Source organism: Vigna umbellata, chromosome 3 (genome assembly GCF_029865625.1).
Source record: "Vigna umbellata cultivar VRB3 chromosome 3, Vumbellata_1.0, whole genome shotgun sequence".
Lineage (NCBI taxonomy): Eukaryota > Viridiplantae > Streptophyta > Magnoliopsida > Fabales > Fabaceae > Vigna > Vigna umbellata.
Window position 1 is genome coordinate 33,090,062 of NC_142167.1, and position 15,302 is coordinate 33,105,363.

Here is a 15,302-nt window from a genome sequence, read left to right on the forward strand (position 1 = left end):
AATGCTGGCTTGGTCCATCCTGATATTCCGTGATGCTCATCTTCACGTAGAAGGGGGTAGTCATGTGTGGGAATGGCAGGAGGTCTTTCGTATCCCTCACTTAGCAGGGGCGAAGGATTTACCTCAAATGGAAGCTGATTAGGTATATCCCGGCTACTACACCATTTGGGTGCAAGGACGCCTGTAACTACATGGTTCATACAGTCCGGACGGTCTGTCTTATATATCTTTCTATGTTAAATTACATGATTATGTTACTTGATGTATGTGTGAATCGAATTACGAACTGTATGTGTGTTGTATTAATTAAACAGTATAAGCTTACCCTTGCGTTTTCCATTTGTGTTGTCTACTGTCCATGTGATTTCGTCTTGTCAAAATGCAATGATCATCCGTTGTGGATGTGAGCAGATGGTGATGCATCCCTTGAAGTCATGCTGGAAGAAGAAAATTTGGAGGATGCAAATCTGGTGGAAGTTGAAGTTAAAGCCGAGCCTTAGAGCGCTCGTTAGTTTAGTACTGTATATATATATTAGCTCATTTTGGAACGTTCGGTTATCATCTTGTAAAACCGTTCGTTATTAGTGCTCGTTATTTTGAGCTGAAATTTGTAACTCTGAAACCTTAAGTTGTTCTGCTTTATTTTCTCTGCACTTGGATACGCTCGTTACTTGTACACCAGCCGTTAGGCTTTGAACCTTGGTTTACTGTTAATATTAAGACTGTTTACTGTTCACTGTTAATTGTAATTAATTCTGAATTATGGTATTACTATATTTTGGGATGTTACATGGCTCAAGGCGAGTATATTGCTCTTGAGAAGATTGAAAATGTATATGCCAAATGCAAGTTTGTGGCAAAATGCTTTGTATACGGTAAGGAAATAAATCAACACACAAATTTGGTGTGTGATGCTCTCTATTAATTTACTCCTTAATAGTTTGTTGATGCTTATTTTTTCATTTTTAAGTGATAGCCTAAATGCTTCTTTGGTAGCTGTTGTATCAGTGGATCATGATGTCTTTGGTAGCCTAAGTACTTATTTAATGTTTTACTTGACTCAAACTATTCAATGTGTAGATATTTGATGACACATCTCCAATGAAGCAACATGTTATAAAGGATATTCGAAAGTAGTGGGCCGCATTTTTTTTAATCATTTGTAAATGATTAGATGTTTCAATATTACATTTTGTATTTAGAAACTATTTTATATGTAACGATGTTAAGTAACTATGTTATGTAAATATATACTTAGAAATTTTGTTGGGTAAATATTATATTTTGATGTGTTAATAGAAACGATATTAATTATTTTGTTTGTTATTGATTATTTAAACTATATTATGGAATTGAATTTTAGGCACGTCTGGATAATAGTACAAACAAATCAAACATTTTAAAAAAAAGTCATTTTTTACACTGGTTAAAGCCAAAACAGGTATAAAAACTTTTGCATTTTTTATACCGGTTATAACATCACTAGGTATAAAAGTGAGATTCTTTTATACCTATTCTATGACCAGCAGGTATAAAAGTGAGATTCTTTTATACTTGTTCCAGAATGTTAGGTACAAATAGCATACTTTAATACCTGACTTGTAACAGGTGTAAAAAAGTAAAAACATTTTATACCCCTTACTTCTATACCAACTCAAAAACAGATATAAAAAGCCTATTTTAACCGGTATAAAAGTGTTTTATTTTACACTAGTGATCGAGTATGGAAAAGCTTATATATTGTGAAACAGGAACGTGCTTGAGGTGCATGAATGATAGAGACACTACTAGAAGCAAGCAGACAACCAGATGGACCCCTTGAAGATATATGGGGAGAGGATGAAATAGCATCTCTTGTACATTTGGCTCAACCTTCTGAGGCTGAAAGGTTTGTTACCAGACATGTAAGAGTGCTACCGTTCATGAAAAGACTGATGTACAACTCAAGTTGGTGAAGAGTAGCTACATGATCATAGTTAATTATCTAAGTTACTAGTAAACAAAGACATTTTTCTATATTTAAGTGTTTTTGGTTTGCATGTGTCAACATATTTCAATGTTTTCGATCTTGCTTGTTTGAACAATATTTACTTATAACATAATTCTAATATTCGTGGGATTTGACTTGTCTAGATTTTGATTTAGTCCTTTCATGTTGATCTGAAATTGTTTTGTATCTTGTCACGCCCCATTAATTATTCTGCTTAGTCACCTCCCTGCTTCCGTTAATACGTGTGACACGTGTTCTGTGCCATTAAAGAAGCACACGCCCTCACTCTGCATGCCACCGCCAGGTGTCAAATTGGAAGGTTCTGAGTTTGATAGTGGAAGCCAAGTGGCAGCGCAGGAGAGAATGTCCGTTTGACTTGGGAAGAGAAACTAATTTTCTGAAACACTCTTCCCTTCTCTGCGTGCTCTTTCATCTTCCTCAGAAAACCAAACCCTCATTTTCTCCTCCTTCTCTCTAGAACCCTCCGTCTTCCCTCTTCTGCAACTCACCCTCCTTTTCTCCGTTCACGTTTCAGCACCGTGAGAATCAGCACTGCACCGTGAGCTTTCCATCAAACCGATTGGTTTTGGATTCTGAAACGGGTAAGTTTCACGTCCTCAACCACTCTTCATTTTTCCACATGCAAGCTCGTTTTAAATCTGCATGCACCTTCTCTGAACCAGTATTGGTTTTCTGAATTTTTAGTTGAAGAGTTTTGGGTTTTCGAACGAAAAAGGGTAGAAGAGTTGATACTGGGATCTGGTTTTCTTTTAAAGAACGAAAGCACGTTTCCAATCCAGGTAAGGGAAGCTTATTGGTTTAATTCATGTGATGCCTGTACTGCATGCGCGTTATGTGATGTTTGAAAGTATGATTTCTGATATTTGACTTTTGAGTATATGAATATGATGCTGAAATGATATGTGAAAGTGTTGCATGTATGTACTGGGAACTATACGTTTGTGTGTATGAATGTTCTGTAAATTGTATGTAATGTGACCCTGATAATTGATGCTGGTATATGATGTTGATTCAAAGATTGAGAAGTTTAGAGTATACTGTGATATGATTAATTGAATGAATGTAAGTTATAACTGGAAAATGAGTTACTGTAAAAGAGGATTTTTATATGAAAAGTGCATGAAATTGAACGTTTGTTATCGATACGGTCATTGACCGTTCGGTATTAGCAGTAAATTCTTGACGTAGTCGGACCCTTTCATTTGGAAAGGACTCCCTTTGAGGACGAACGCCCTCTTAAATAGCTTTATGTTTGAGCATTTGGCCAAATGTACTCTTTATGAGTGTTGCGTGAGATTTGAGAAGCTTGATAACCTCCTTTTGAACACTTAGTCAAATTGCAAGACATGAATTTTAAATATCTTAACTTATAGAAATCCCAAACTTCTGAAATTTTGAATCAATGGAAATTCCCTATCTAAAAGCGTACGTCCTGAAGTGGAGTTCGGTCTTAGACCGAACGTTCGTCCTAAACAGTGTAAATGATAAGTAGTGCTCGGTCTGATACCGAACGCTCGTCCCAATACGGATGTGATAAAGAACGCTCGGTCATATACCGAACGTTCGTTCATTCTCTAAATTATTAGCAAACGGTAATGGCATTCGTCCTGAATTGAAATAGCGTTCGTCCATAAATTTAATTAGCGTTCGTCCAAAAGTTCTATTAACGTTCGTCCAATATTTTCGTGACGTTCGTCCAAAGGTTTCATTTTAGCGCTCGTCATTGACTGGCGTTTTGTCTCTTGAATTAAATCTTGTAAAGTGAATTATTCTAAGTTAATTTTTCTAAGGATCAGTTCATCTAACTGATTGAAATTATAACGTTCGTCTTGACAGATGAGTCAGCTTGATTCCTTTGTAAATGAACTTCTCTTGGTTTTAATCTGAACGTTCGTCCTAGTTAGGAAAGGAGTGAACGTTCGTCTTTTAAAGAGAGTGGAACACAGAATGAAAATGTATTTAAGAGGATGAATTAAGATGTGCGAACACCATGATGAATGAAATTGTGATTGTGGAATTTGAACGAGCGTTCCAGGGAGGAACGACTCTTGGTTGGAAAGTGAGATTTGTAAAGTATGAATGTGGCAAGCTTAGCTGGCGGTTCATCCTGATATTCCGTGAGTGCTCGTTCTCAAGTAGAGATGAGCATGTCATGCGTGGGAATGGCAGGAGGTCCTAGTTCATAACTGTAACTTGAACGGAACGGACTAACCTCAGGTGGCAGCTGACGAGTATTCCAGCTCTTCCACCTGGGTGCACGGACGTCGTAGCTACACAGAATTCATACATGTCCGGACGGTCTGTCTAGTATCAGGAAGTTTGATTTGAGTTATTGTATGTAGTGGATGCATGTGTTGTGATGTATTTGATATGATTAATAAGTATAAATTGTATGTTTGACTTGAATTAAATTCAATAAGCTTACCCTTGCATTTCCTTCGTGTTGTCTTGTCTATGTATATCCGTCTTGTCAAATGCAATGATCATCCGTGTGGATGTGAGCAGAGGGAGATGCGTCTCTGGAGCAAACTCTTGAAGAGGAACTCGTTACTGAAGAAAATTTAGTAGAAGTTGAGGTGAAGGCCGAACAGTGAGGCGTTCGGTTATTTAGTTAGTTTGATTAGAGTAGCGAGCGTCTGTGAGCGAGCGCTCTTTTGTTGCTGTATATATATATTGGAACGTTCGGTCAATTCTTGTAAACCGTTCGTCCTCCTTGCTTTGTAAACGCTCGTTGTTTTAAATGAAAGGCCGTTCGGCCATTTATTCAATCTGCTTACTGTATTATTAAACTGTTTTGCCATATTGATTAATGTGATTATTCTAAGTATATAGTTGATGACTGTATATTTCCGGGATGTTACATTATTGGTATCAGAGCAGTTTTGTTCTTCTAAGGACACTGTAGGTTATGAGTGCATTGCGTTTTTGCTGTGTGCTTATTATGTATTTGATGAGTTATTATTTTTAACTCTTGAACAATTCTAACGCTCGTTTTCTGATGAACCAGAGAACGAATGGCCCCTAGACTTCCTCCTCCACCACAGCCTAACGAGTCTGACGCTCCCAACAACAATAGGATGTTGGAGGCTGTAATCGAACGGTTGCATCAACAAAATACTACCCTTATGGAGCAGAACGCTGCTGCTCTACAGAGTTTGGAGGCCGCACGTATCAACTCTGAAGCCACGCAGAGGCAGCTAATGGAGATTATTGCTGCCACTAGAGGTACGCCTGGAGCGTCCTCTTCCAGCGCTGCCCAACCACATGCCGAGTGGAGTTTGGAGAGCTTTCTCCAACACCGTCCAGCCAAGTTCAGTGGGACGTGCCTTCCTGATGAGGCAGACCAATGGCTGCGTGATATGGAGAAAATTTACAACGCTAAGATGTGCCCAGATGAGAACCGCTTAGCATTCACAGAATACTTACTAACGGGAGAAGCGAGCCACTGGTGGGCGAGCGTGAGGGCCTTATTAATAGACGCTCACAGTCCTATTACTTGGGAAGTTTTCAGGAGCAAATTCTATGAAGAATACTTTCCAGATAGTGTCCGTTTCGCCAAAGAGGTGGAGTTTCTACAGTTGACACAAGGAGGGATGACCGTTTCTGAATATACGAACAAGTTTAAGCACTTGGTTCGTTTTAATACCATGGCAACCAATGCGGAATGGCAGTGTAGGAAATTTGAGAATGGTTTGAGGAGCGATCTAAAGGTGTTAATCTCTAGCTTGTGTATACGTTCATTTCCTGCATTGGTTGAAAGGGCAAAGATATTGGAGAAGAACATGGCTGAAGCTGAGCAGCGTAAGAAGCAACAGACATCCAGGGGACCGATATTGACAAGACCAAATATGACTCGGAATATTACTCCATATGCGCGTCCAGGACAGTCAAGGGGATCGCAAGCAGTGGTAGTTGCTGGGCAGTCGGGACAATCAGGGGCAGTAAAATGTTTTCAATGTGGAGGACCCCATTACAAGTCATCTTGTCCTCAATTGGTGGGAGTAAAATATTGCACTCGTTGTAGAAGACATGGCCACCTGGAGAACGAGTGTAATATGGGTGGACGTGCATTGATGAGGCCACCCAACACAGGAAGAAATCAGACTAGGGGTGGTGGACGAGCCCAAGCTGTGGGACGTGTATATGCGATCACTGGTGCAGAAGCAGCGAGCTCAGGTACGCTCGTCACTGGCAATTGCTTGTTGTATGGAATGGATTGTTGTGTGTTGTTTGATTCGGGGGCGACACACTCCTTCATATCGAAGGCGTGCGTTGATAAGCTGGGATTAACCGAGAGTGAGATGCAGTTTGACTTGGTGGTATCAACACCAGCAGCTGGAGAGGTTAGGACGTCTACAATGTGTGTTAGATGTCCTATTGAGGTAGAAGGGCGTAGATATAAGGTGAACCTGATATGTTTGCCTCTCAAGGACTTAGAATTAATTCTGGGAATGGATTGGCTGAATACCAATCGCATTCTTATAGATTGTGGAGCTAAGAAGTTAATTTTTCCTGAAGAAGATGAGGAAGAGTTGGGAGTAACGCTCGGTCAGTGGAAAGAAGATATAATGGAAGGAGCCAGTTGCTTTTTGATCATGACTCACGCGGATAATGAATCTGAAGGTTCTGAATGAACGCATTCTAAGTGGAGAGAAGCACGTTCAGTAGTAGATGAATTTCTAGATGTTTTCCCTGATGAGGTGCCTGGATTGCCACCCGTTCGTGAAGTGGAGTTTACCATTGATCTGGTAACAACCGCAGCTCCCATATCCGTTCAACCATATAGAATGGCGCCTGCTGAATTGGTTGAGCTTAAAAAGCAAATTGAAGAATTGATGGACAAGAGGTTCATCCGTCCAAGCGTGTCCCCTTGGGGAGCGCCAGTGTTGTTGGTAAAGAAGAAGGATGGCAGCTCTCGGCTTTGTATTGATTATCGTCAATTGAATAAGCTGACCATCAAGAACAAATACCCACTGCCTCGCATTGACGACTTGCTGGATCAATTGCATGGAGCGAGCGTTTTCTCAAAGATAGATTTGAGATCGGGCTATCACCATATTCGTGTTAAGGAAGGAGACATCCAGAAGACAGCCTTCCGTTCACGTTACGGACACTATGAGTACGTGGTAATGCCGTTCGGTGTGACGAACGCTCCAGCAGTCTTCATGGACTACATGAACCGCATCTTCAGGCCATATTTAGACAAGTTTGTGGTGGTGTTCATTGATGATATTCTCATCTACTCCAAGAGCTGTGAAGAACATGAAGAGCACTTGAGATTGGTACTTGGAGTGTTGAGAGAAAAAGAGCTGTATGCTAAGTTGTCTAAATGTGAATTCTGGATGAAGGAGGTACAGTTCTTGGGTCATGTGGTGTCCGCGGGTGGAATCTCAGTTGATCCGGCTAAGGTACGAGCAGTTTTAGAATGGGAAAGCCCACGTTCGGTCACGGAAGTGAGGAGCTTTGTTGGATTGGCGGGTTACTACAGGCGTTTCATAGAAGGATTTTCTAAGATAGTAGGCCCGTTAACACAGCTGACCAGGAAGGATCATCCATTTGCCTGGACCGATAAGTGTGAATCCAGTTTCCAAGAGTTGAAGAATAAGTTGACGAACGCTCCAGTTCTAGTGATTCCTGACACTGCCAAACCATTTGAGGTTTACTGTGATGCATCTCACCAAGGTTTGGGGTGCGTTCTCATGCAAGAGAAGAAGGCAGTGGCGTATGCCTCTCGGCAGTTGAAGATACATGAGAGGAATTATCTAACCCATGATTTAGAACTGGCAGCAGTAGTCTTTGCCTTGAAGATTTGGAGGCATTACTTGTATGGATCCGTTTTCCAAGTCTTCAGTGATCATAAGAGTCTCAAGTATCTCTTTGATCAAAAAGAGTTGAATATGAGGCAAAGAAGGTGGCTGGAATTTCTTAAGGATTATGACTTTGAGTTGCTTTATCACCCTGGTAAAGCGAACGTTGTGGCGGATGCTCTAAGTAGGAAGGCGGTTCATGTCTCGGCAATGATGGTTAAAGAGCTAAGTTTGGTGGAGAGTTTCCGAGACCTGAGGTTGCAGTTCGAGTTGGAGCCGAACAGTATTAAATGCTGCACCTTAAGGATATCAAGTGATGTATTCGACCGAATCTGGAAGAAACAGCGAGAGGATGAGGAATTGGTGAAGATTTTTAGTGCGCTCGGTACGGATCAAACCAAGCATTTTAACGCTGGAACGGACGGCATGTTACGTTACAGGGGACGTACGTGCATTCCCAATGATGGCGAGCTGAAGAGAATTATTTTAGAAGAAGGTCATCACAGCCGTCTTAGCATGCATCCAGGCATGACTAAGATGTATCAAGATCTCAGGAAGTCGTTCTGGTGGCCAGGGATGAAGAGTGACGTTTCACGTTTTGTGGCATCATGCCTAACTTGCCAACGTGCCAAAGCTGAATATCAAAGACCGGGCGGCCTACTGCAACCTTTGGAGATTCCAGAATGGAAGTGGGACAGCATCTCAATGGATTTCGTGACACACTTGCCTCGCACATTCAAGAATCACGATTCCATTTGGGTGATAGTGGATCGCTTAACAAAGAGTGCTCACTTCCTACCAGTTAACCTGAAGATGTCATTGACTAACTTGGCAAAGCTCTACATTAAAGAGATCGTTCGTCTACATGGAGTGCCATCCAGCATCATCTCTGACCGAGACACAAGGTTCACCTCTCGGTTTTGGTAGTCTTTGCAAAATGAACTTGGCAGCAAACTCCAAATGAGTTCAGCATACCACCCTCAAACGGACGGTCAATCCGAGAGAACAATCCAGACGTTAGAGGACTTGTTGAGGACATGCGTACTTGATCACATGGGCGTTTGGGATGAAGTCTTGCCTTTAGTTGAGTTCACCTACAACAACAGTTTCCAGTCAAGCATTGGAATGGCTCCCTTTGAAGCACTTTACGGACGCAAATGTCGCACACCTCTTTGCTGGTTTCAAGAAGGAGAGAACATATTAACAGGACCGGAGCTTGTTCAACAAACAACTGAGAAGGTGAAATTAATTCAAGACAGATTGAGGACGTCCAGAAGCAGGCAGAAATCATACGCAGATAAGAGGAGACGACCTTTGGAGTTCAAAGATGGTGATCACGTTTTCTTGAGGCTGCATCCAACTACTGGAGTAGGAAGGGCATTGAGATCAAAGAAATTATCTCCCAAGTTCGTAGGGCCGTACCAGATCACAAGGAAGATTGGACCAGTTGCATACGAGATGGCTTTACCTCCACAGTTATCCAACCTTCATCCAGTGTTTCACGTCTCGCAACTTCGGAAGTACGTAGCTGATCCCTCGCACATATTGGAGCTGGAAAACATTCAACTGCGCCAAGATCGAACGTTTGAAATGAAGCCAATTCGCATTGAAGACGAACGCACCAGGCTATACAAAGGGAAGGATGTTCGTTTGGTGAAAGTGTTGTGGGACGACAAAACTGGTGATTCTACTTGGGAAGTTGAGGATGCCATGAAGGACCTATACCCTCATCTATTCCCTGGTAAGTCTTCCATTTTCGAGGACGAAAATTTTTTTAGTTAGGGGGATTGTCACGCCCCATTAATTATTCTGCTTAGTCACCTCCCTGCTTCCGTTAATACGTGTGACACGTGTTCTGTGCCATTAAAGAAGCACACGCCCTCACTCTGCATGCCATCGCCAGGTGTCAAATTGGAAGGTTCTGAGTTTGATAGTGGAAGCCAAGTGGCAGCGCAGGAGAGAATGTCCGTTTGACTTGGGAAGAGAAACTAATTTTCTGAAACACTCTTCCCTTCTCTGCGTGCTCTTTCATCTTCCTCAGAAAACCAAACCCTCATTTTCTCCTCCTTCTCTCTAGAACCCTCCGTCTTCCCTCTTCTGCAACTCACCCTCCTTTTCTCCGTTCACGTTTCAGCACCGTGAGAATCAGCACTGCACCGTGAGCTTTCCATCAAACCGATTGGTTTTGGATTCTGAAACGGGTAAGTTTCACGTCCTCAACCACTCTTCATTTTTCCACATGCAAGCTCGTTTTAAATCTGCATGCACCTTCTCTGAACCAGTATTGGTTTTCTGAATTTTTAGTTGAAGAGTTTTGGGTTTTCGAACGAAAAAGGGTAGAAGAGTTGATACTGGGATCTGGTTTTCTTTTAAAGAACGAAAGCACGTTTCCAATCCAGGTAAGGGAAGCTTATTGGTTTAATTCATGTGATGCCTGTACTGCATGCGCGTTATGTGATGTTTGAAAGTATGATTTCTGATATTTGACTTTTGAGTATATGAATATGATGCTGAAATGATATGTGAAAGTGTTGCATGTATGTACTGGGAACTATACGTTTGTGTGTATGAATGTTCTGTAAATTGTATGTAATGTGACCCTGATAATTGATGCTGGTATATGATGTTGATTCAAAGATTGAGAAGTTTAGAGTATACTGTGATATGATTAATTGAATGAATGTAAGTTATAACTGGAAAATGAGTTACTGTAAAAGAGGATTTTTATATGAAAAGTGCATGAAATTGAACGTTTGTTATCGATACGGTCATTGACCGTTCGGTATTAGCAGTAAATTCTTGACGTAGTCGGACCCTTTCATTTGGAAAGGACTCCCTTTGAGGACGAACGCCCTCTTAAATAGCTTTATGTTTGAGCATTTGGCCAAATGTACTCTTTATGAGTGTTGCGTGAGATTTGAGAAGCTTGATAACCTCCTTTTGAACACTTAGTCAAATTGCAAGACATGAATTTTAAATATCTTAACTTATAGAAATCCCAAACTTCTGAAATTTTGAATCAATGGAAATTCCCTATCTAAAAGCGTACGTCCTGAAGTGGAGTTCGGTCTTAGACCGAACGTTCGTCCTAAACAGTGTAAATGATAAGTAGTGCTCGGTCTGATACCGAACGCTCGTCCCAATACGGATGTGATAAAGAACGCTCGGTCATATACCGAACGTTCGTTCATTCTCTAAATTATTAGCAAACGGTAATGGCATTCGTCCTGAATTGAAATAGCGTTCGTCCATAAATTTAATTAGCGTTCGTCCAAAAGTTCTATTAACGTTCGTCCAATATTTTCGTGACGTTCGTCCAAAGGTTTCATTTTAGCGCTCGTCATTGACTGGCGTTTTGTCTCTTGAATTAAATCTTGTAAAGTGAATTATTCTAAGTTAATTTTTCTAAGGATCAGTTCATCTAACTGATTGAAATTATAACGTTCGTCTTGACAGATGAGTCAGCTTGATTCCTTTGTAAATGAACTTCTCTTGGTTTTAATCTGAACGTTCGTCCTAGTTAGGAAAGGAGTGAACGTTCGTCTTTTAAAGAGAGTGGAACACAGAATGAAAATGTATTTAAGAGGATGAATTAAGATGTGCGAACACCATGATGAATGAAATTGTGATTGTGGAATTTGAACGAGCGTTCCAGGGAGGAACGACTCTTGGTTGGAAAGTGAGATTTGTAAAGTATGAATGTGGCAAGCTTAGCTGGCGGTTCATCCTGATATTCCGTGAGTGCTCGTTCTCAAGTAGAGATGAGCATGTCATGCGTGGGAATGGCAGGAGGTCCTAGTTCATAACTGTAACTTGAACGGAACGGACTAACCTCAGGTGGCAGCTGACGAGTATTCCAGCTCTTCCACCTGGGTGCACGGACGTCGTAGCTACACAGAATTCATACATGTCCGGACGGTCTGTCTAGTATCAGGAAGTTTGATTTGAGTTATTGTATGTAGTGGATGCATGTGTTGTGATGTATTTGATATGATTAATAAGTATAAATTGTATGTTTGACTTGAATTAAATTCAATAAGCTTACCCTTGCATTTCCTTCGTGTTGTCTTGTCTATGTATATCCGTCTTGTCAAATGCAATGATCATCCGTGTGGATGTGAGCAGAGGGAGATGCGTCTCTGGAGCAAACTCTTGAAGAGGAACTCGTTACTGAAGAAAATTTAGTAGAAGTTGAGGTGAAGGCCGAACAGTGAGGCGTTCGGTTATTTAGTTAGTTTGATTAGAGTAGCGAGCGTCTGTGAGCGAGCGCTCTTTTGTTGCTGTATATATATATTGGAACGTTCGGTCAATTCTTGTAAACCGTTCGTCCTCCTTGCTTTGTAAACGCTCGTTGTTTTAAATGAAAGGCCGTTCGGCCATTTATTCAATCTGCTTACTGTATTATTAAACTGTTTTGCCATATTGATTAATGTGATTATTCTAAGTATATAGTTGATGACTGTATATTTCCGGGATGTTACATATCTTCTATATCATCATTTTAAAGCTCAAAATAGGATCTTATATAAAAAAAAAAAAGAATATGATTCGGGTACTTAATTATCTAGAGTTCATAAAATAGCGTTAAAATTTTGTGGATGTCTAAACTCAAGTTCTAAATATTGAAACAGTTAATTTTTAAAATTAACTTTTAGGATTACATCATATTTTATGTCATTCTTAAATTAAAGACAATTTTTTTTAAATTGATATATTCTGCACAGTTTAAATTGATTTTCAAATAATACATTGGATTTAATTCTTTTATATATATATATATATATATATATATATATATATATATATATATATTTACAAATTATCTTTGAAAATTTAGAGATTGAAGGATAAAATTAATGAAATGGATGAAAAACGAAAATTAAGAAAGAAGGTCAAAGGTCTACTCACATTTAAGAATCAATGAATTTTTCTTATCATAATTATTGAAAAATTTAGGTGTAAATTTGGACAATTAGCTTATTTAAATATATAATCAATTAAACTAGTTATATGAATGAAATAAAACAAATCAAAGTAGTTATATGAATGAAATCAAAATATCACGGGTAATAATAAATGACATCTTATTAAAAAGGAGAATTGAAGTAAACAATGCATTATCTCTTCTGTGCGGGAGTGAGAAAGAAAATGCAAATCACTTATTTTATGTTATTGTAAAAAGTAACCAGTGGAGCATGTGTTAAAAATGGGTAGGCACATAAACTCGGTAATTCATAACCAACCAAAATGGAATTACCAACACTCACTAAGTGTAAAAAAGGGTTTCGAGGTGGGTGTTTTTAGGCCTTTAACATCTAAAATCAGGTCGATTGAAAGATGTTAATTTGATTTCGGACTATGTCACCCATGTATGTCGAAAAACTATGTAAACTGAAGTCTTACGGTGTCCAGCACAATCCCTTTCACGCTTAACGAAGATCAAGATATTGGTTTTTGTGAAATGAGAAGGGGATATTTGACTTTTGAAAATGGGATCACTGACGTCAATATCGTTCAACCACACCTTCTCGCTCAGCGAAATTTCCCCCCTAGAATGGCACGGTAAGGGATTTGACATCGTAATGTGCATTTTTTGATATTAATTGACGTCGAAAATGACAAAGTCCGACGTCAATTAACATCGAGAAATGCAAATTCCAACGTCATTTTAGTGTATTTTTTTTATAAAAGTTTCATTTTTTCAATTTTATCACACCTAAAAATTAGAAAACCAGTTTTTGCATTTGATATATCTAGCTAGAATTCATTTATTCAGAATTCAAACTACAGCTAAAACTATGACAAATAAAACTAAAACTAAAGCTATCAATATCAAAACAAAAAAGAATTAAAAGTAAACTATTGTAGCCTAACTTCATCTCTCCAAAAGGTATGTTGCCCATTCTTGCCATAGCTTCCTAATTGTGGCATCTGTTAATGGGGATGCATTATTGAACTGCTGCAAAAGTAAGAAAACTTGACTATTATTTTCATTTAAATGTTCAAAGTTGATTGTGATTTGTAATATTTCAAAGCTAATTATTATCTCAGTCTAATTATCTCACTAGTAAAAAATATGCTTTTGAACTCGTCTAATAGGCTTCGGTTGTAACGTCCCGACAACTCGCAGGGACCGTTGACTGCCTCCACAGACCACCATCAGGCTTTCCAGTGTGCTTTGTCCTCACTCGCACACTTTCTGGGAAACCCATCCCAGAATTACTCCAGGCTAAGCACGCTTAACCATGGAGTTCTTATGAGTCAGGCTACCGAAAAGTAAATGCATTTTGGTGATATGAGTAGTCAAATCAATTCCTTTAAGCTATCCTTCAACTGTATAGTCCCATACCTATACAGTCTCCAAATCCCTCTCATTCCGGTGTATGTTCGATTCATCCATGTACCCCTTCCACCCGAAGCTGCCAGGAGCCGCTCCTTGTCTATGCCCCCTGCACCATGCATCTTGCACCGGCGTCACTCCCCGCCCTCGTCTCCGTGCCTGGGTGTCACATGCCCACCAGCTTCCGCTCTGGTTCGTCCTCGAACCACACCGTACTGGGAGAGGCTAGGCTCTGATACCATCTGTAACGTCCCGGCAACTCGCAGGGACCGTTGACTGCCCCCACAGATCACCACCAGGCTTTCCAGTGTGCTTTGTCCTCACTCGCACACTTTCTGGGAAAACTTTCCAGAAGGTCACCAATCCCAGAATTACTCCAGGCTAAGCACGCTTAACCATGGAGTTCTTATGAGTCAGGCTACCGAAAAGTAAATGCATTTTGGTGATATGAGTAGTCAAATCAATTCCTTTAAGTTATCCTTCAACTGTATAGTCCCATACCTATACAGTCTCCAAATCCCTCTCATTCCGGTGTATGTTCGATTCATCCATGTACCCCTTCCACCCGAAGCTGCCAGGAGCCGCTCCTTGTCTGTGCCCCCTGCACCATGCTTCTTGCACCGGCGTCACTCCCCGCCCTCGTCTCCGTGCCCGGGTGTCACAGGGGGCGCTTCAAGTGGCAACAGCAGCTGGTGGATGGTGGGGTCTTCCCACTTTGAAAGTGCTCCAGCCACCAAAGACACCATCATCTCCTTTGTTGGTGGGCATAGCACTGAGGAGTGGCTATGGGGAGCACCATTTCTTCCTTCTTAAAGGTAGAAATCGTGGATTGAAGGGGTTGGATGCTGCATCTGGAGAAGGGAGAGGCTTGCTGCAATTTCGGGAAAAGAAGAATTGGAGTTTTGCTGCAAAAATCTGAAGAGTGAGAGGAGAGCTCTGGAATTTCAAGGAGACCTTGGGAGAGAGATTCAAGATTCAAGGAGGTCTTCAAGAGGTAAGGGGAGCTAGATCCTTTTTTCTGGATTTTATGAACCATGTATGTGTGTACTGAAATCTATAATATAGTGTCGTTGATGAACAAATTTCGTACTTAGAGTGACTTTGTTGTGTATGAATCTGTATGAGTGATGGTAGAATATTGTTG